Source organism: Vulpes vulpes, chromosome 13 (assembly GCF_048418805.1).
Source record: "Vulpes vulpes isolate BD-2025 chromosome 13, VulVul3, whole genome shotgun sequence".
Lineage (NCBI taxonomy): Eukaryota > Metazoa > Chordata > Mammalia > Carnivora > Canidae > Vulpes > Vulpes vulpes.
The window spans coordinates 152,536,539-152,558,383 of record NC_132792.1 but is presented as its reverse complement, the minus strand read 5'-3'; the positions used below and the strand labels follow the sequence as shown (position 1 = coordinate 152,558,383).

General features: G+C 42.2%; 1 pseudogene; it reads right to left on the bottom strand.

The window, feature by feature from the left end:
* Positions 1-17,610: 17,610 nt before the first annotated feature.
* Positions 17,611-18,744, bottom strand: LOC112907161 (glyceraldehyde-3-phosphate dehydrogenase pseudogene; annotated as a pseudogene).
* Positions 18,745-21,845: the final 3,101 nt, after the last annotated feature.

Genomic DNA, 21,845 nt, shown 5'->3' with positions numbered 1-21,845 from the left:
GGCTATATATATATATATAAACATATATATTTTTAATGTTAGCCATGATCACTTTGACCAAGGAATCAGAAGCCATTATTTCATATCATGGAAGTTTTGCAAAATCTTCCCATCTATTTATTTCACTTGCTCAAGGAAAGGAAGGCTTGAAGCAACCGGATGGCAGAGACTGCCTATATCCCTTTCAAGGCCTGAATGGTACCAATGTCAAGGCCGTCAGCAAAGCCTAATTGAGTGCAGTTTTCATAATGTGGATTTGGCACCGATTCCATCATGATAGGCAGCGCATGCTTGATCGGAGTGACTACAAAGACTCGAATCATGTCTCTCTCTGAATGTTGTGGGGCTTACTCACAAAGGGAATTCATCCTAAAATTAGAAACCTTTCTGAACTGAACATGCTATAAATTAAAGATCTCTTTTACTTCCAGGCATTCAGAAATTAATTCTCATGTGCTCAAGTATTTTCATGTGTATGCTACATTATAAAATAAAAAAAACTGATTTTTACTAATTTAGCTTATTTGGCTTATTAGTACCAATTTTCTGTTAATGAACACTAGGCTACATACTCCTTGTGGGCAAGGAATGCATTAAGTTCTCTGTATCCTGAGGGACCCACACATAGTAGATGCTCATTAAATGTTCATTGGATGAAAGGAGGAATGATTTGGTCTTTTATTTTATATGTACTATATTTCAAAGTGGTCAAATTATAATCCTTATAAAATATTGCTAAGCAGACTTTCCATGAAGTTGTATTTTGCCCTAAGCTACATTTCATCCTTTCAGGATTTCCAAACAGTAAACTTTTCATAGAATTTATATAGCAGCTTCAAGATTTCACAATTGAATTCACTTTTATTTCCACGGTGTCCTTTGTGGTCTAAAGAAGTAGTGACTGAAGTCACGAGGACCCCCAAATTGAGCCCATGATGAACACTTCGATGGTAAAATGAGCATCTCCAGCATGTTTTCTGCCAATGTAAAGTCCTGCTCCGTGGCCCTGCAAGCCTGGCGTTGCTCCTCAGGAAAGGGTTAAGGCAGCATTTGTTCTCAGAGCATTTTGTTTTCCCCAAGACCTCCATTACTGCTATAAATTTTTCAGTGTGGCTTTTATGTAAATGTAGCAAGAAAAGCAAGACAGAAAAATTTATTTGTAAGCTTTAGGGGGAGAAATAAGGAATCTGAGGATGTTTATTGAAAATAAATGAATATGGAATGTAGAATAGAGGCCAAAGAAGAACTGAATATTTTGTCTTAAGTACCACAGGAGCAAACCCCTAGAGGGGCAGAAAGAGGCCGAGGATGACTGTTTCAAGGGCAACCAGGCATGCGCTGCCTCCTCCAGCTCCAGTCTCATGCATGCAGAGAAATTATGGACCCCACCAAAAACCAGATCCTGGCCTGGTGGTCAGAAAGCCTTGAATTTGAGTCCTCCTTGGTGCCATCCTGCTGTGTGTCCCAGAGCAGCTCATTTACTACCTCCGCGGTCCTCCTACCTCTCCATCTGCCATAGAGAAATTTTCACAGTCTGCCCCCACCTCTGATAGGTTGCTGCTTTCTTTATTCTCAATTAGGTTCTTTGAGAGGAGGAACTAGGTATTATTCATATCTGTGCAGCCTGGGACTTCACACGTAGCAGGTCATTAATACATTATGTTATAGGAAGGAATTTATTAAAAACCTTTATGCATGAGGTCCTTTGTCAAGCACACTATGTTTTAAAATATAGCTTTTATTATGACTCAGGTATAGTGAGGCCAATAGATTGGATGGTTGTTGTTGAAAAGATAATTTGTTACTCACAGATCCCAAGGGGTGAGGGGATTGGAGGCTGAAGCCACGCTGGGGGAAGCCACAGTGGAAGGACAAAGATGGAGAGGCAAAGGGAGGAGGGGAATATGTAGGCAAGAGCCTTAATTGTCATTTCCACTAGAAAGAATGGACAAGGCGGGGTAAACAGATTTAAGATTGACTAGTTTGAAGAACTTCAGAGGTTCTGGATCACAGGGACCGTCCCTACATGTCTGACATCTGGCTCTGGAGTGATTAGGTTAGAGGAATAGTGGTCTAGAATGGGAGAGCCTAATGAAGGAAGTGGTTGAGGGTATGGGCTCTGGATTCTTTGGTCTGTCTATGAAAGGTTACTCGGGATTAGCGAACCCTGCGAGGGACAATCCTTCCATACTCAGGAAGGCCCCAAGATGTTGAAGCATTAGACAATAGAAGATATGGTTAATATATTAATTCTGTATATTGTATATATTCTTTTAAGATGAAACTGAGCCGAGTCACATAGTAAGTGGAAAAGCCAGGATTCATAACTGTGTCTGTTTGAACCCAAAGTGAGTGTTTTTCTAACTCTGACATGCTGCCTCCAGCATTTCCTCTTATCAGCTTGGATTGCTATATATCTCTCGTAGCTACATGCCCAGGGTTAAGAAAAACACACACACACTCACACTCAATCACATACCAGTTTAGAATTTATAGACCAGCAAGATATGATAATAACCCAAACTCTAGATTCAAATGATGGCAAGAAGACTGACAAGGGAGTAAAGTCCTTTAGTTTTTACTTCTGTCACCCAATCCAATAAGTTGTGAGACCTTTAAATGTCACTTGGTTCAGAGAGGCTGAGCACATTCCTTTACAAACAGTAGGTAGTCAATACATATTTGCCAAATTGATTTAGGTCTCAGTTTTCTTACCAGTCATAGGAAGGAGTTAAAACAGGTGAGTTTCAAGGTAATTTACATTATTAAAAATAATGATCCTCTGACATTGTGCAGTGCCAGAAAAGGCTCCTATTGAGATTCTGAAAGATTTGAGCAAGAATTCCATTATCTCTTCTAAGTTATTTCCCTCTCTGTGCTCCTAGACCGGCAAGATTTGGTCAGCTTGGGTTCTCCAGCCCAGAGTTCATGACTGTGGACGTGCCAGAAAGCCTGGGCCACTTGGACAGGTGGGCATCTGGGGGTTCCGTCTCACCCAGCGTCCAAAAGCCTGCTTCTGTAAGAAGCAGTCTTGTTAGCGAAGTGATTACAGGAAGTCATTTGGCACCGAGCAGTCCTGTTGAGTCATCACTCTTGTTCTCGTACAAGACTGGATTTTTCCTTCTTTTAATTAAAAAAAGAAACTGGCATTCCATAAATAACATCATCGGTGATGCAAAGAAAAGAAGGCACAAAGGAAAAAGACACAGCAAGAACCTAACCCTAGTATGACTTGTCCTCCTTCAACTGCCTCCTTGTCCTCTGTTCACACCTCCCTCAAATACTGCTGCTGGGCGGTCCCCCACTGAGGGTGCCCTGCCCCTGGCGATGCAGGGGAGAGACACAGTCTGTATCATGGAGGATAAGAGACACCTCGTTTGCATCCCATATTCACAGATAGCAGACGGACAAGGCCATTGATCATTTGAGTTGGAACTCAGGCCATCTTTGTTATATCATGAGGATGGTTATGGAGACAGAGCAAAGGATAAGAAGTAAGAGACTGAGGTTGGATGTTTTATTGCTGTTGAGGAGTCACCATGACATAAGTGAGTGTACAAAGCCTTAGAGTTTTCTCCTGACTTTGCTCTTGCTTTTACCGTGTGACTTTGGGCTGAAACCTTCACCATTCTGAGCTTTGTTCTTCTTACCCATGATAAAGAAGGTTAATCCTGATTCTTTCCCATGTCCGTTCACAGATACTCTTTGATCATCTCCTGTGCTCAGCTCGGGGCTAACTGCTTCTTTTGGGGAAATCATGGCCCTGAGGGCATGGAGTCTATTCATTGAGATCTTCTGCATTTTCCAGATGACACAATGAGCCACAGACCGAAGCTGCTCCCTCCAAAGAATGTGGATGATTCAGAGGCCCTTCCAGATTTCACGGTCTGTTTTGTTTTGGGGAAGGTGACTTTGTTAATTCTCTTGGGCTCCTGGAAATGTTTTGTAAAAGCATCTTATTAGATCATTTAATCTTTTTAAAGAAATTAAATGTTCTAATAATAGAATCATAGGTAGAATTCTGATACATGAAATCATCAAAAGAGAAGCTGCCGTGGTTGGAGTTGAGACAGCATGCCTGCAGCTTCCTGCTTGGGTTGCCTCTCCCCTCCCTGGGCACTTTTCTTTTTCCTCAGGCACTGTAGAGCACAGTTTGAAAATACTATTCTCTTACCTTTCTGAGAGACTTGGAAGTTGAAAAATTTCCAAAAAAAAGTAGGGCCTGGACATCGGAAAAAGAATGAGTTAGAGCAGAGTATCTTGTTTTCAGCCTGTGTCCCTATCTTTTGTTTTTCTATATTGGTGGAGACCCATATCACATGTAGACCGTGGTTCACAGGACCTCCAAATGAGCCAAGGGCCCAGGAACCAAGCAGTGGAAGAACACCAGGGGATCTCTCCATGAGCCTTGGGCAGAGGTCTAGACATTCCTCCAATTTAACACTTGACTCTCACATGGTGAGAGCAAAGCAACAAAATGAAACTCCAGCCTTAGTTTTATTGAGAAAATGGCCCGGGAGCTACTTGGGGTGGGGGGGAGGGGTGGGGCGAGGGTTTGCGGGGAAGGGGTGGGTAGCTTGCAGGTATGAGAACAAACACATTTCCTACACTCTGAGTTCTTTGTGGGCAGGATCAATGTCGACTTCATCATTGTAAACCCCACAGTTCCCAGGAAAGATATATGTAGTAAGGAAACACTTAAATAGTATTGACGGAATAAAGGAATAAACAGTTAATTGCAATGTTGTGTTAGAACATATTACAGAAAACCAGCAAATACAGGTGGTATCAACCCACACGGTTAAAAGACAATGTATCATAAAATTACAAAATTGAGACCCTGACATATTTACTTTCAAATGCCAACATTCTGCATAGTGTCTAGCCCATGGTAGGCTATTTTAGATAGGCTGGTTTTGGTGATCTTTAATGATACTTTCTGAATTCTTCTGCTGTCCAGCTTCTAGACACATGACAGGGTTGTACTTTTTAGCCTTGACTAGGGCCATATGGCCAAGTCTGACCAATGTGTTATTGGTAGGAGTGAGGTCTGGCTGGCTGCTTGTTTAATGGCTAATGAAAACCCTCTAGGGATCTTTTTGCTCCTTCAGAGTAACCAGGATGATCCAAACGGTGGATGCTCCATGTGGCCAGGCCCCAGAGCGAGAGTGAAAAAGTAAGAACAATATGGGAATATATCCCTCAGAAAACCCCCAAAGATTAAATAGCATGGATAAGAAACAAATATTTATGGTTTAGACCACGGAGTTAAAAAAAAAAATCATAACCTAGCTTATCCTAATTGATGTAACCAAGCAATAATAATAAGTAGATCCAAACACTAAATGGCTTAATAGCTTAGAAGTTTAATATTTGATTTTTGCTCACTAACTGTGCCAGATTGGTGAGGTAAAAGTGGAGGGCACACTGGTCCACACGGTTATTCACCACCGAGGATGATGGCCACTTTGCCTTATTAAACCCATAGTTTTCAAGGTCACTCAAGGGCCTCTCCATCCACGTCATACCATATTAAAGTCTAGTCATTTGGTCACACCTAATTGCAAAGGATGCAGAAAATGTATAGCTACACCCAGGAATATGCAGTGGGTTTGGGTAAATAGTCAACAGTCTCTGACACATTGGTACCCTATATGTATTTGTTGAATAACTTAGTGCAAAATGCATAAAGCCAAAAGAATGTCTACACTGATAAGAGGATTTTTTGAGTTTACTGACCAGTGACTCATTTGACCTGAGTAAATATGTATAAAACCACTGATGGTTTTGAAGTGCCCTTCAAAGTTCCCTAACCTACTGTGTAAGTTTCTACTTCTCTGAACCCAACTGATATTTCTGCAAATGCCCTATCACCTAGAGTGATATTTGAAATAGTTAACCTACACAGCAGAGGCTCCAACCAGTCAGAATAGACTTTTCCTAATCACTCAGTATGGGTGCCAATCATCAATTGCTGGTGGGTCAGTCATTTCAAGGGAACACGCACTTTATCTCTGACTCTAGCTGCAGTCACCACATTGTCCAAAACAAAGGTGAGGGTCAGAACATGTGGTCTAACGAGCGATAAGGTCTAAAGATTAAATCATACAGATATTAAAAGCATTCTACTAAGAAAAAAGAAACACAGCTGCATGAAATTAACTGTCCAGAAAACTCTAGGTGAACACTCATCAGGTTAATACTGGGAATTAGAATCTTCATAACTCCTCAAACACACACCAGGCCGTAAAGAAGTTGTAAACCAAAGGTTATGGGGCCAGAGGGAGTCAGAGAAGACTTCATAGGACAGGCTACTTTGGAAAGAAAGCCATATTTTGACAATCAGAGATTGGTGATGAGAAGGAATTTCTAAACAGAGATGCCAGCATACTGAACACTTTGTTTTTACCTTTCTTACAGCACTTATTCTAGTCTATCTTATATCAATTTTTGTCATTATTTGTCTTACCCCATCTGCTAGATTGTGATGTCCTTACGGGGAGAGAACTCTATTCTCTCCATCTTATTTGTTTTTAACAAGGACCTAAAAATTATAGTTGTCCAGTAAGTGTCTATTGACTGGATAACAAAGTATAGAATCACTGAAGAGTGAATGAAGTGAATTTAAAACACAGTATCACAGTGTGGGTGGGGATGGAAGCATATCTCAGAAATCTATGCTTTCACCAGTCAAACTCAGGGATTCATGCACTTAGGGGAGATGCAAACCCTTAAAAAATAAGATCTTACCTTTAAAAATAGCCACTATCCAAGGATACTCCACCCCACCACCTATATCTACTTCCTATCCTTTGCTGCTCATTGGTTTACATCGGCCTTGGTCTCATGGGCATTTGCCTTCCTCAGCCTTTAGCCCTCCTTACTTGCCTCCTGGCTAAACTCACTCCCTTTCTCTATTCTCTGCAAACTCTAGCCTCACTGTTTTGCTTTTTCTTCTCCCTGCTTTTCTTTTACCTGGTCTTCCTACTGATCAGTGTATTTCTGGCTACCACTGGCAGCTCAGCCCGGCTACCTAATCTTTGTGGTGTTTCTGAACATATAAATTGAACTTGGTAAAATAAAATTAAGAGATGCAATTATTTGCACTTTCAAAAAGCCTTTGACTAAATTATATGCTAAGTGATTTTTTTTCCTAAAAACACATAATTAAAGAGATTTTTTTTTGTAGCTAGAGAACTGGCATAGATCCAGGAATGAAAGGATTGAAATAAATGAGCATTCTATGATGAAACGTTAATGGTAGGATCACCAAGATATTAGACTCTTGATCACTCTTATTTAAAAGTTTAGCTAATGAAGCAGAAGAGTGAATATCTAGTGAAATTTCCAAGTTTGCAGATAACAGAGAATTTCTTCATATGGGGAAAATAAAACTCCTGTGATGTACTTGTGAAAAATGTCAGGAAGACCAAGTGGAGGTCAAAAGGTGGAGGCACATTTCCACATGAACAAGAATAAGGCAATGACTTTAGAAAAAAAAAATCCATCTATACTCAAAGGACACTGGGCTCTGAGTGATCATTAGAACTTGATAAGAGGATTCAAGAGACATTGCAACCATTCCCTGAAGAGAGCCTTTGGCCTTCAGGGGCAAGAAGATATTGTAATAAGGCAGAGAACATTGTTGCAGCCTTGTCCAAACCATAAATCTTCCACTCTTGGAATCCTGGATTCAGCTCAGGCTGTCTAACCTGTCCTTATTTTATAAAAGATGAAATAATACTGCAAAGCTCCAGAGAAAACAACTAAAATTATCAACAGGATGCAATATATGAAAATGAATCAGAAAGATTAGAACCATCTGGAAAGAAATAAAAAAGTTGAGAGGGGATGTGCTATATGAATCTTTTAAAAGAGTACAGAGTGTGAAAAAAATGTGTCATATAAGGTATCCATTGACTGTACTGTGTATATATATGAAGTAGGAGCTAACTCTTGAACCTTAAAAAAATGATATTGGAACCTGTAAGAAACTCAGTGTTTGTCAATACTTGATTCTGCATTGTTTCTTTTCCCAAACATTTGTGGAACACCTACTATGTGCCAAGGACTCAACTAGGCTCTTAAAACACCTGGATAAATAGAATATGACTCTGCCCTTGATGGGAAATTTAACAGAAGAGGGAGAGAGCTATAGAAAAATAGGCATGATTGCATTATCATAAGTATGTGGTAATTCAAGAAAAGAATCACTGGACTTCACGGCTGAGGTGACATTTGATCTGAGCTTTGAAGAATGAGTAAGATTATGTCATCAGACAAAGTGAAAAAGATCATTTCAGACACAGACAAAAGAGCATAAGAAAGCATGGGGATATGAAAATAGGTAGTCTATTACAGGAAGTGGGAAGTACCGGAGGCGAACCTGCAAATTGGTCCCCAACCAAGGTAGGAGGAGCCACCTGAAGCAACCTGAGAGTTGCATGAGAGACAGAGCCACTGGAGTTTTAAGAAGGGAAATGACACAATCAGACTCACATTTTGGAAATGTAGTTGGGCATTTGTTACTCTGCGGGAATAATGCAGCCAGGAAAAGAAATATGTAAGTTCAAAAGTTTTGATGAATTAATGTATAGGAAAGTAAAATAATTCACGTATCTCCCAAATCTTTTGAGGTTGACATCACCAGAATGTTAGGACAGACTAACAAATATCATGGCTTCATCCCTACCAAGACCCAGCCAGGGCCCGACCAAGATTGAATGTACAGTTCTCCAAACCTTGATCACCTAAAACAAAGTCAGTTTGGGCTTTGCATGACCATGAGTGTTATAGAAAATTAGATGCCTCTTACAAAGAGAAGGAAGCATTGCCCTTTTTTGTCTTTAAACTTTTGTGAACTTGAGTGGCTTTCGCCTAGCCAGACAATGTCACCTGTGAGATGTCACATGGATATGTGGCTGCCGTCCAAGCCTGTCAAAAGTGCAGCAAATACAAGTGCAACAAAGTTATGGTTCTTAAAAAAGCATCTACTATAGGACAAAGAGGCTGGTACAAGGGTACAGAGCAAAATCATCTGGCTACTAACTCAGGACCAGTTTTTAAAATGTAGAACACATTCCTGTATTTAGGATGGAATGTAATGGATCCTGGGTGTGCTCATGTTTGCCAGAATGGGTGGTGCTTTTACCTGGGTGAAATGGAAGCTGGAGAGAACCAAAGGATTTTCATCTCCTGAAGGAGAGATTTGCCTTTGAGGGTTTTCATACTTAGATTGTGGTTGGAGGATGGATGGTAAAAGAGTGTTTTTGAGGAAATTTTAGAAGGGGAGCTTACACCAAGATCAATGATGAATCATGGAGCACATGAGTGAGATCCCGATGAAACCAGGAAACTGTTCTCAGAGAGAAAAAAAAAAATTGGTTTGTGACTCACCTATCTCGTAATAGTATTTTTTCTATAGATAGCTTACATAATGCTTTCACAGAGAGGTTTCCATCCTTACACTTTTATTATAATCCCCATTTTACAGATAGATAAGCTTAAAACTCCGTGAGGTCAATGGCTCAGCCAAGTTTGCACAGCAAATTAGTTAGCAGCAGAACTGGAACTAATATAAGATATTAGTTAAATATATATATTTAAATATATATATATATATATGATATATATAAGAGCAGATCTTCTGAGTCCCAACTTTGTCCCCTTCCTTCTGTACTACAGTCACCGTTGTATGAGACATCTCTGATTCCCCATATCACTGGGAACTCAAGATGAGAGGCCTGGTTGTGTATCCCTGCTAATATGTCTCAGTATGAATAAGGGGTGGTAACAGGAGAAATCTCCTATTTCTTGAGCTGAGAGCTGATGGAGAACCTTTGAAGGTTCTCAGGTGGCAGCAACAGAGCCAGAACCAAAAGCCTCAGAGTGTCTTGAAATTCCTGAAGAATGAAATCTTAAATATTCTTTCTTTGTCCCGGAAATTGTAGGCTGAGACCTACAGCTGCCTCATTTTGACAAAGCACACTACTAATCTCAGAGCACATTCATTAGTCACCCTACAGCCCCCAAGAGACAGGGAAAGGACATTCTATCAGCAGGGAAATCACAGCTATCAGGCGAAGTAGGTGATCCGGGATCACCTAGAAGATCTTTGGTGGAGAAAAGAATGTATCATTAATACCCTACAACAACTAGATCTCTATCCAGAACTTCTTGTCTGTGTCACTCCTTCCGCTATGTGCTGTTCTGGAATACCATACCCACCACTGAATGCTTGCAGAAGAACTAAATAAGTAAGTAAACGGCCAAGAGTGTCAGATAGTTGCCCCCTGTGGAAGGCCAAGGGCTAGGCCTGCAATGGTGACCAATGAATATAACAATCAATTGTTATCAGCAGATAAGTTTTAACAGGGCTAGACACTAATATCTTTTAAAGTGAAAGCAACACTAATTTCCTTTTATTTTGTGATAATAGACTCAATGACACCAGCTACCATGGGGGACCCTTTACTGCAGAGCAGTTCTCCACATTGAGAAAGGGGACATTTACAAGCTACTCTGAACAGTCACTGCTCTGTCTATACATTTGTACTGAGAGCTTTCAGTGCATTTAAATTGCTTTTTGCAGCAGTCCAAGGAATCAATAGCTCTTAGACTCTTTAAGGGACGAATAATATACAAGATGGACATTTTAAGCTCTTTAGAAAATATATTCATGAGGTCATCCAGTTTCCCCTGGTACCCAACTTTGCTGGTGACATTTATTAATGTTTTTGCAGCAAACAGGAGGTGGAGTTCTCCAAAGGCTCTCATCTCTGTTCTTCCAGAAAACATTGATTTTCTTTTTTTACAAGAATCAGGGAGGGGAATGGGTAAAAAAAAAAAAAAAAAAAAATACTCAAAGCAAAAAAGAAATCTCACAAAAGAATAAGTTAGCTCAAAGCTGGTTTGACAAAGTAATTCTATCTAAATAGCCCTGTGCCACTTGATAGAGACAATTTCTCCTGATTTTCTCTTTGAACAATTTCATAGTCTTCATGAAAGACGTGCTTTAACAATATTATGCTCTTAATGGTAATGCAGGACGTTCTACTGAATCTTCCTAGGAGTAAGAGAGGACAGCTTTACATTATTGTGGATTTGGAAAGTGATTTAAAATTCCAATTAATTAAGGTTAATTAATTAGACATTTGATTAAAAAAACACTTTAAGATGCCAGACTGAGGAAAAAATAACTACTCCATCATGGCTGCTTGAAAGAAAATGCTAGAATGCACTGCAAAGCCCAGTCTGACTCAGAGAAGCCTGAAAGCGTTTGGGTGTGTGATTGGGATTGAGAGAATTCAGGTACTAGAATTTCTTTCTCCAAAAAAGGGGAGAAATTAATTCCATTGACCCTCCTATGTTAAGTTGATGTTGTGTAAGACTTGAGACAGACTGATTAAGTTAGGAGGAACCAGGCATGGCAGTGGTCAGAGGATGGGGTGTACAGATATCCACTCACCTATGCATATTTGAGGCAATTAGGTCCAGACCCTGTGTGGGGTTGAGGAGACAATGGTGTACAAAAGAGGCCCTCGTCTCACCTTCACGTTGCTTCAGTCCTGCACTAGATTGTAACATGTGGCTCACATGGTCTACAAAAGGACATTTTTTATTCCACACAGTGTTTTTCTTATTAGTTGTTAACATCTGGAAATGAGTAAATTTCACATGCAAATCCAGATATTTAGTGTCTCCTTAAAAATTATTATATATGACAACACTAGGCAGGATTTCTGAATCTCCTGGAGCTCGGCAGTGATGTGCTCCTTATATTGATCGTATATGCTACAGTCTCACTGCCCTTAGACTCATAGATTACCTACCACCCTTTCCCGTGGACTTTGACTTTGCCACAGTTATTACAGACACACACATAGAATAGGAAAAAACACATGTCTGACGCACACAGTGAGGATTGAGTAAGACTTGGGTCTGAACACCTGGAAGTCCTTAGCTAAGCTATTGTGACTGCTCTACACATTCCCCACATTTTGTCTGGTCTTTTCTGCTGACCTTGTTTCAACACCATTGAAGACCTTCTTTCTCCTCAAGGATCTCATACACCTCAAAACTATTTCAAATCACCACCCATTATTAGCACTCTAGGTAGGGTTCTCCTGGGCTCTGACCCTGGAAGTCTCCCCACCCGTTTACATATATATATTTTGTGTGTGTGTGTGTGTGTGTGTGTGTGTGTTAACCAATGGTTGGGGGGTAAAGAGGTTACACAGTGTTGCCTGGGCAGCCAGAGTCTTCTGCTCTTTGCCTAGCTGGCTAGTCTTATCCATTAGGCTTCAACTTAAATGTCAGCTTCCAAGAAAATCCATCATGACCATCCTACTCAAAGAAGCATGGTTTTCTGGTTTGAGTCTAAAGTATCACAAAGAAAGAGAGAATATGAGAGAAACTCAGGCATCAGAGAACTGGCTCCTACCCAAGATCTCAGGATTTTCTAATAAGAATAGATGGTGGGGAAATGCAGGAGGGAGGCCAGCTCATAGCTGTAAGAGAGAAGCATTTATAACTGCTTCTTAGAACTGAGGATTCTGTGAAAGATTCCTGCTGGGCAATGAAGCCCCATAGTTTTGAGGGAAGGATCCAGAAAGCCAGTCATTACAGGCATCAAGCAAAAGAGCCAGCCCTCCTTGGGAGCCACACTGGAGCTCCACTTGGATGGGTCTCATTGTCTCCTTCCTGACTTTAAGGCCCTTTCTCTTTAGGCTGCCATTCCCTTGGCACAAAGAAAGGCAAACTGGAGCAAAGACTTCTTTCTAGAAAGGACAATTTATTTTTAATTGTCTGCTAATCAGAGTCTTCCTGTTCTTTGCAAATTTCCTCCAAAACAATATGTTTTTGTTTCTTGGGCATAACTTGTCTATTTCTTCAAAAACAAAACAAAAAACCTTGTTTTTGAAATTGCCACCAAAATCCAGTACATTTAGACCCACATCATGTAAGATGTTATACTCACATCATATAAGAAATAATTTCTTGAGAGGATTCTCGCCCTGGAGGTGAGTCAGCAAATGTGTGCAACTGGCAAGTGTGAAGCAATGTGCTATACACTGTGGGACAGAGACTATTCAACGTGCCCTGCCTCCAAAGAGTTTACCATCTAATTTTAGTCAAAAAATTAAATAACATTGCAAGACAAGGGGTAACACATGGCTGTATCAAAGGGATACTGGACAAATCATGAAAACTTAAGTACTATGAACACTTGAAGGAAAGAGAGATTAGGTTTGAAGGGTCAAGAAAGGCTGTCCCAAAAAGAAAAGAGTTGAGCTGGTTATTGAAATATTGGGGAGAATTTACATGAGTTTGAAGTACAAGCAAGTACAACAAGAGATGACATTCCATGGGTGAGGGGAGGGGAGGGCTGGTGAGGAGTTAAAGCAAAGACCAGTAGTGCAACCCAAGCTGTAGATCTATGCCTTTTCTCAAGAGTGTCCCCAGGAGGCCCTGGTTTTGCCTGCTTATTACCATCCCCCGAAATATTCCACTATTTTATTAGTTCCCCATATAAATTATTTATCTGAGAGATGACTGGTGCTGACCAGCTCTGTTAAGTAATATCTTCGATGGGAAATGCTGCTGGAGGGACAAGGGTCTCCTGTGGCTGCCAAAACATTGAAAAATCAATTTTAATTCCTGTGTGTGTGTGTGTGTGTGTGTGTGTGTGTGTGTGTGTGTGTGAAGATCTTTGAGAACAGGGGGGGTTCAGATGAAGGCTGCCCTTTCTAGTGGGTCTCCATCAGATCTCCAAATTAGATTTCTAGGAGCCACATTAGGGAAGTGGCCTGGGGATGCTACTCCTGGTGTTGTTTGTTATAAAGCAACTTATAATAACTTGACTGGGAGCAGAACATTAAAAGGTCGCCTCATTTTATCTCCAATGTGCCTCCTTTGAAAAAAGTCACCTCGCAGCCACATTTGGGGAATGATTTGTCAGTGTATTTACCTTCTCCTTGTCATTCAGGCTGAGCTTAGCCGTCAGAAAGATCATCACCTTCCAGACTGTTTCGAAAAGCTCATAAAAGCTTTGCACAATTACTTTTGCTTCCTTTACCAACAAACGCCTCTCTTAACTGCTCGGCTGCTGGTGGCTTCCTTGGTGTTCTACGGGGCTGCTCTGTTCTCAAAGGCTACCAGTAATTGCCAACAGCATGCCCCTTTCAGGAAACCTGAGCTGTAATAGTTAAAAATTTACAAGGCCGATAGGGAACTTGAAATTAAATGAAGCAGAGAAGGGGCTCTGATTCACTTTACAAAATATTCTTCATGTGTCTGGCGTGCTTCCTTTGTGCTCTTGCAAAATTAAACACGAGTCACTTTCTCCTGGGTAAAGGAGGAGGTGTCACTTAGACTTTACCAACCCAACAGCAACTGTGCCCTATAGGAAGAACAGTTAATGCCAATGCAGGCACAGGGCACCTGGGTGACCCATTGGCAGAGCATCTGACTCTTGGTTTGGGCTCAGGTCATGGTCTCAGGGTTGTGGGATCGAGCCCCACATCAGGTCCACTCTCAGCGAGGAGTCTGCTTGAAATTCTCACTGTCCCTCTCCATCTGCCCTTCTCCCGCTTGTGCTCTTTCTCTCTCCCTCTAATAGATAAACCTTAAAAAAGAAAAAAAAAGTCAACACTAGGCACAGCATTTTAAAATTTTTATTATTATTATTTTTATTTAAATTCAATTTGCCAACATGCAGTATAACACCCAGTGCTCAACCCATCAAGTAGGCACAGCACTTGACCTCTGTCAAATAAAGCTTGGGTTTATGTTTTTCAATAATCGGATATCCTTGAGCCTTCAGTGTCCCGGTCTTTGATATATATATACACACATACACACACACCTATGATTTGCCAAAGTGTCTGGATAATTCTAAAGAGACTTCTGAATTCCACTCACCTCACAAAATTTTGTGGAGTGTCTCCTGCACGCTTAGCATGAAAATATATGAAGCTGCCATGAGACAGGTTTGACCATCTTCCTGAAGTTTTCCCACAGATGGTAAGCAAGGATTAAGCTCAAGGTTTCATTCCACGTGTGTCAACTTGGATTCTCTCCTGTGTTTTATGGACCATCTCATCCTGGAGGAGATTTGGAAGGTCTACATTCAATTTGCCTCTTTAATCCCAGGAGGAGGCAGTCTTTCTCATTCCCCTGCATGAGGGTGTTCAGATCCATGGAGAATCCTAGCCACCAGTGTGATAGCCTTGTGCATCCTTCAGAGGAAATCATGGTGAATTCACTATACTGGTTACTACTTTTCATTTCTCTCCATATGTGTCTTAAAATTAAAAATTACCAGCCTATCAGTGAGAATTGCTTTTGGCTTCAAGAGAAAAATTCACAAAAGCAGTTGAGGGGTTACTTTTGTGCAAAAAAGCAGTCCAGAGGACTCCTCTGATGAGGAATAGTGCAGTAGCCCCAAGATACCAGCAGATGCCAGGTGCCTGTGCTTCTGCTCAGTTGCCCCAGTGAGCATCTGTCATCCTTATGGTCATAAGTATGCTGGCTTCCATTCTAGAAGACAATAGAAGAACAACAAGCAAGGGAAGAAATGTAAAAATGAGATGACTCTGTACCCCTCCCCAGGACCTTTCCAGAAGTTCCAACCAGTGATTTCCATTTACACCTAATGGCCAGAACTATTCTATTCAGCCACCCTATGCACAAGGAGGCGCTGGGGAATACCTAGGCTCATTGCCACCCTAAACAAAGTCAGAGTTGAATCATTAAGAAAAAAGGAGAAGAGATATGCCAAATAATCTATAGCATCCACCACAAAAAGTAAGAATCCTTTGTTCTCTTTAGAAAGCATGAAAATTAACATATATTACAGAGTCTACAAATGAAAAATAATCACATTTCTTGTAAGGATAACCAGAAGCTTCCATTCCTTTGTTTTTCCTTTGCTGGCCTTGCAAATTTCTTACAGTTGGTATTTACTGTGGCCAAATCTAATTCATTCATTTATGAAGCTATCTCAGGCACCAGCAGAAGTCATAAACTATTCATCTCTGGAATGTTTATATTTGAGAAGGTCACAGTATTGAGTGTATGTATACCCCAAGGCCCCGTCTCTCCGTGTGGGCCTCTTGTGGCCTGGGCCTGCTATTTTCCTTTAAACAGTGAAATGAGATGTACACAGCTCAAAATATATATTGTGCTTTCCCACAAGCTCCAGAGAACTGCCAGTAAAAGAGGTTCAGATCCTCTCTGACTCCTGTTTTCCTTTCCACCTACCTTGCTATCCCTACCGCCTTTGACCATATCTAAGTATCTGGTGATTAGAATGACTTTACTTTTCTTCATGACTTTTTCCCCATTATGGATACCTCTGGAATCTTAATCTCAAAATGTAGAAGGGGGACGATTTCAGTTCCTGAATCTTTCATCCTGAAACCCCAAATAAAAAGGGAGATTCAAGGAGAGAAATACTGGCTGCCTAGGAAGGAGTGAGCCTGGAATCCCTTCTATACCACAATGCCTTTGCTCACCTGCTCTTTGGAATGACCTTGTGGCTGAGCAGGAGAGAAAGCTAAATGAATGATTGCACTGATATTGGCACCGATTAGCTTTGGGGTTGAGATGGCCCATGTAGCAGGAATATAAAGAGAGAAATAATGTGTTCATTCTATCGCACATTAACATATTATTGTATTGAATCAGAACAACAACTTTGAAGAGTAAAATTGAACCTCTTTTAGCATGAGGACAGAGAATTCAGCAAAGTTAAGTGACTAACTCGAATACCCAAGGCCAGGATCCCCTCTGATACTTATTACCCACACAATTTCTCATTTCCTAAAGCAGAATCTAGAGTCTCTTACCTTTCATGGCTTGCCCACCACTCCTGCAAGAGTACCTCCCCCCAGTAAGTCTGGTTTTGGGTTGAGTCTGGGTCCAACTGCTCCCTACTCCCATGCTGCCACCTGGCTGGTGGTCATCACTGCCTGCCCTCCCCAAAGCCTCCACTTGCTTGTCAGCTTCTGGAATTCTGGGATGTGGTTCTCTCTTCCTGTCATGCTGCTTTCACTTCTTCTAGGCCTCAAAGTCTCCAGGGAGAGAGGTGCTAGGAAAGCCTCCCCTCTTCAGTGCCCGGAAGCCCATATATTGCTTCCATTCTACCCAACACCATTCACACTATGCTTAGGAGTGAAACAAACCATTGTCATTGAAGGCTAACAGGGCTAATCAGGGTAATATCACATATTCCGGAGCCACCTGTAAGGAGGCCATTGCTCCCCAAATTGTCTAGGTCTGTAAAACCCACAGCCAACTTCACTCAGCCTGGTGAGTTCTCCCTCTGTCTACAAGTGAAAAACCCACCAGAACTCTCCTCGAGGGGAAATCTACCCCACTGCTATCCCCAGACAGAACAAAACAATCCCTCCAACCCTGGGGAGAATGCACTTCTATTTTATTATGCAGTTTTATACAGTTCACTTAATTTCCCCATTCTATTTTATTTTATTTTATTTTATTTATTTATTTATTTATTTATTTATTTATTTATTTATTGGCTGGGTAGAGTATACTTTATTGATGGTACATGACAAGGTAGGGCTCCCCAAACCCCTCCCCTTCCTCGGGGTCTGGGATGTAAATTGGAGGTCAGGAGATTCTCAGTGTGTTGGGGGATTAAGTTGGGGCAGGGACTCCCCAGCAGCTGAGGGCCTCTCTCTTCCTCTTGTTCTTGCTGGGGCTGGTGGTCCAGGAGGCTCTTACTCCTTGGAGGCCATGTGGACCATGAGGTCCACCACCCAGTTGCTGTAGCCAAATTCATTGTCATACCAGGAAATGAGCTTGACAAAGTGGTCATTGAGGGCAATGCCAGCCTCGGTGTCGAAGGTGCAAGAGTGGGTGTCACTGTTGAAGTCGCAGGAGACAACCTGATCCTCAGAGTAGCCCAGGATGCCCTTGAGGGGCCCTCTGATGCCTGCTTCACCACCTTCCTGATGTCGCCATATTTGGCAGCTTTCCCCAGGCGGCAAGTCAGATCCACAACTGACATGCTGGGGGTGGGGACACTGAAGGCCATGCCAGTGAGCTTCCCATTCAGCTCAGGGATGACCTTGCCTACAGCCTTGGTGACACCAGTGGAGCAGGGATGATGTTCTGGGCAGTCCCTTGGCCATCACGTCACAGCTTCCCAGAGGGGCCGTCCATGGTCTTCTGGGTGGCAATGATGGCATGGACTGTGGTCATGAGGCCCTCCACGATGCCAAAGTGGTCATGGATGACTTTGGCCAGAGGAGCCAAGCAGTTGGTGGTGCAGGAGGCATTGCTGACAATCTTGAAGGAGTTGTCATACTTCTCAAGGTTCACGCCCATCACAAACATGGGGGCATCAGCAGAAGGGGCAGAGATGATGACCCTCTTGGTCCCGCCCTTCAAGTGAGCCCCAGCTTTCTCCATGGTGGTGAAGACCCCAGTGGACTCCACAACATACTCAGCACCAGCATCACCTCATTTGATGTTGACGGGATCTCACTCCTGGAAGATGGAGATGGACTTCCCATTGATGACAAGTTTCCCGTTCTCAGCCTTGACCATGCCATGGAATTTGTCATGGGTAGAATCATACTGGAACATGTACACCATGTAGTTGAGGTCAATGAAGGGGTCCTTGATGGCGACAATATCCACTTTGCCAGAGTTAAAAGGAGCCTTGGTGACCAGGCGCCCAATACGGCCAAATCCATTCACTCCGACCTTCACCATCGTGTCTCAGGGACTAGACTGGCCCTGCACCAGAAGATGCGGCTGTCTGTCGAACGGGGAGGAGCAGAGAGCCTAACTTCACCATTTTAGACAAAACCCAAAGCTGTGCCTTTTCTGACAAAAAAAAAAAAAAAAATTAATGAAAGTGTGTTTCTAAACAAAAGAATAAATTTCCCCCTGAGATTAATTCTGTGACTCTCTTAGAATGGGGGGGGGGGGAGTCCATCTATATTTAGTTCCTGATTTAACAGTAAGTCCTCCTTCCCTACATCTGCCTGGGAGCGATGACTGCGTATTCAGAGCCCCAGATTCTAATTCAAGCACTGTCACGAGCTGTGTGATTCGGGACAAAGTCCCCTATTTCTCTGGCTCTCCATTTCTATGAATAAAGACATGGGGAGAACTAAATGATCTCTCCAAGACTTCTACTAGCATTGAAATTCAAAAATTTCATTCAAAACTAAATATTTGAGAAATCAAAAAAAAAAAAAAATCCAGATTCATACGTCCCAATATTCCCGGTTTGGGAATAAGGCTAAATTTGCCTATGATTCCTCAGGCAGAAAGGCAGGATTAGAGGGTTCCAACTCAATTGCACACAAAGCTATTTCAGCAGCCATGGGTTCCAGCTGAGAAGCCCAGCAAGCAGGCTTCTAATAGCCTCCCCTGACCCCATGGAGAGTTGACTTTGCTCCCCGGGGGTGATATTGGAGAGCCGATGCCCTACAGGCAGCACAAGCAGGAATTTTATTATTATTGGTTTTGCAATTTGTTCCCATTTTGCTGTCATTTGCCTTAGTGGCCGTGGATCTCTACATTAAGATTTCGATTCCATTCCCCCAGGGCTCCCGTGTTTTATGGAGATCGCTTGTGTTTGCTGTCTTTACTGCAGTTGGTGTACAGCCTCTGGCTGCTGTGTTGAGCATAATCAAATGTCATTTATGAAGTCCTCCTGCCACTGGAGACCGAGGGAGAGCTGTGTGGCCTGTGCCTGAGCAACTCAAAGAGACAGGCAGCCTCGGAAGCGTGCTTCTAGCTGCTGATAAATCCGGCTGAGGCTTGATTATTTCTGACCCTGGCTTGCCGGTTGTAAGTACAGGTCACTTAAGTCTGCTCCAATGAGTTTCTTCCAGATGGGACTGCCAGGTGCTGCCTGACAACGGAGCTGAGATCCTCTTCCTGAGTCACTTGCCTGGAAGAAGCAGACCGTGGGAGGCCACATAGGTAGCAGGAAAAGCGATGGACTCCAATCCTGGACAGACAAGGTTCTAGTCCTGGCTCCCCTATCCTTTCACTGTGTGGCGTCCACAGTCATTTCTAGGCCTCCCCTTACTCATCTGTGGGGTCAGGTTTGATGAAATGATCACTGAGGATCCTCTGACTCTAAATCATTCTTTGTCCTTCTGATGTAGTACTTTGCCCTGGCATCCTTCTGTGTGCTTGATTCCCGACTTGTGTCCACTCTCCACTTTCTGCTTCTCACTATCTGGTAATGAATCTTGTCCTTCCAGCATCTGATCCTGGAATGCTTGCTACCCACTCAACGATAACTTCTTCCAAGTTCTTTCTTCCCTAAACTTTCTTACTAGAATCACTAACGCAAAATCACTATTGCAAAATTCAATGGGCACGTTTTAGTTGCTGTTCCTACTTTGATATCTCAACAAATTTCAATGGACCTGGCCACTCTTTCTTTCTTAATAGACTTGCTTTGATAATGTCTCATGGTCCTGTTTTTTTTTCTCACCTCACTGGCTCCTTCTCTATGCAACCTCTAAGTGATAATTGTATGCCACCAACTCCCACATTTTAATCTCTAGCTTAAATTTCTCTTTTGGAGGACACCTGGGTGGCTCAGCAGTTGGGTATCTGCCTTTGGCTCAGGTCATGATCCTGGAGTCCCAGGATCGAGTCCTGCATCAGGATCCCTGCATGGAGGCTGCTTCTCCCTCTGCCTATGTCTCTGCCTCTTCCTCTGTGTGTGTGTGTGTGTGTCTCATGAATAAATAGATATAATCTTTACATGAGAGACTCTTAACTCTGGGAAACAAACAAGGGGTAGCAGAAGGGGAGGTGGACAGGGGGATGGGGTGACTGGGTGACGGGCACTGAGGGGGGCACTTGATGGGATGAGCACTGGCTGTTATACTATATGTTGGCAAATTGATCTCTAATAAAAAATACATATTAATAATTTAAAAAAAAATAAATTTATGTGGGGATTCCCTGGGTGGCTCAGTGGTTTAGCACCTGCCTTTGTCCCAAGGCGTGATCCTGGAGTCCCGGGATCGAGTCTTACATCGGGCTCCCTGCATGGAGCCTGCTTCTCTCTCTGCCTCTCTCTCTCTCTGTCTCTCATGAATAAATAAATAAAATTAAAATAAATAAATAAATAAATAAATAAATAAATAAATAAATTTCTCTTTTGAGCTCCAGATGCTTCTATGCAGATGTTGGTTTAGCCTCTCTGTTTAGAAGTTCCATGGACTCCTCAAATCCAGTGTGTCTTGAACTAAATTCCATATCTTCCTCCTATTACCAGACCTCTAAGACCAGTGTCTTGAGTCTCAATGTCATAGAAATGAGCATTGAACTTGAGAAAAAGAAAGCAGGTATTTATTAGGGACAGTTTGTATACCAGGGAGCCAACAAGACAGAGGAATATCACTCTCTGATTGCGTAGTATGCAGGTTTCTAAAGACGCTTTTCCAAAGAGTGAAAGGCTGGGAGTAGGCAAGTGTCCTTCAGTCTCACAGGCATTATTTTGTGCTCATTACTTTTTAGCGGACACAAGACAATCACAGGATGCCTTTGTTCTTGATCAACATTCTCCTAGGGCTCCTGGACAATAAAAATACTTACATAAGCGGCTTTAAAATGTTTCTTCTAATTTCGCCCAGGCAACCATTACTCCCTCATGGCTATTTGCTCTCATTTATTCTCTTCCCGAGAAGGAGGTGTTTGTGGCCAAGCATATGAAAATTTTTAACCCTTGCCTCAGACCAGTTTGCAGGAGCCAAGATCCTCTTGCTTTCCTTATACTCTCTCAAACCCGCCTATAATTGGCTCCTATTTAGCATTCCCTTCATCAGTGCATGCCT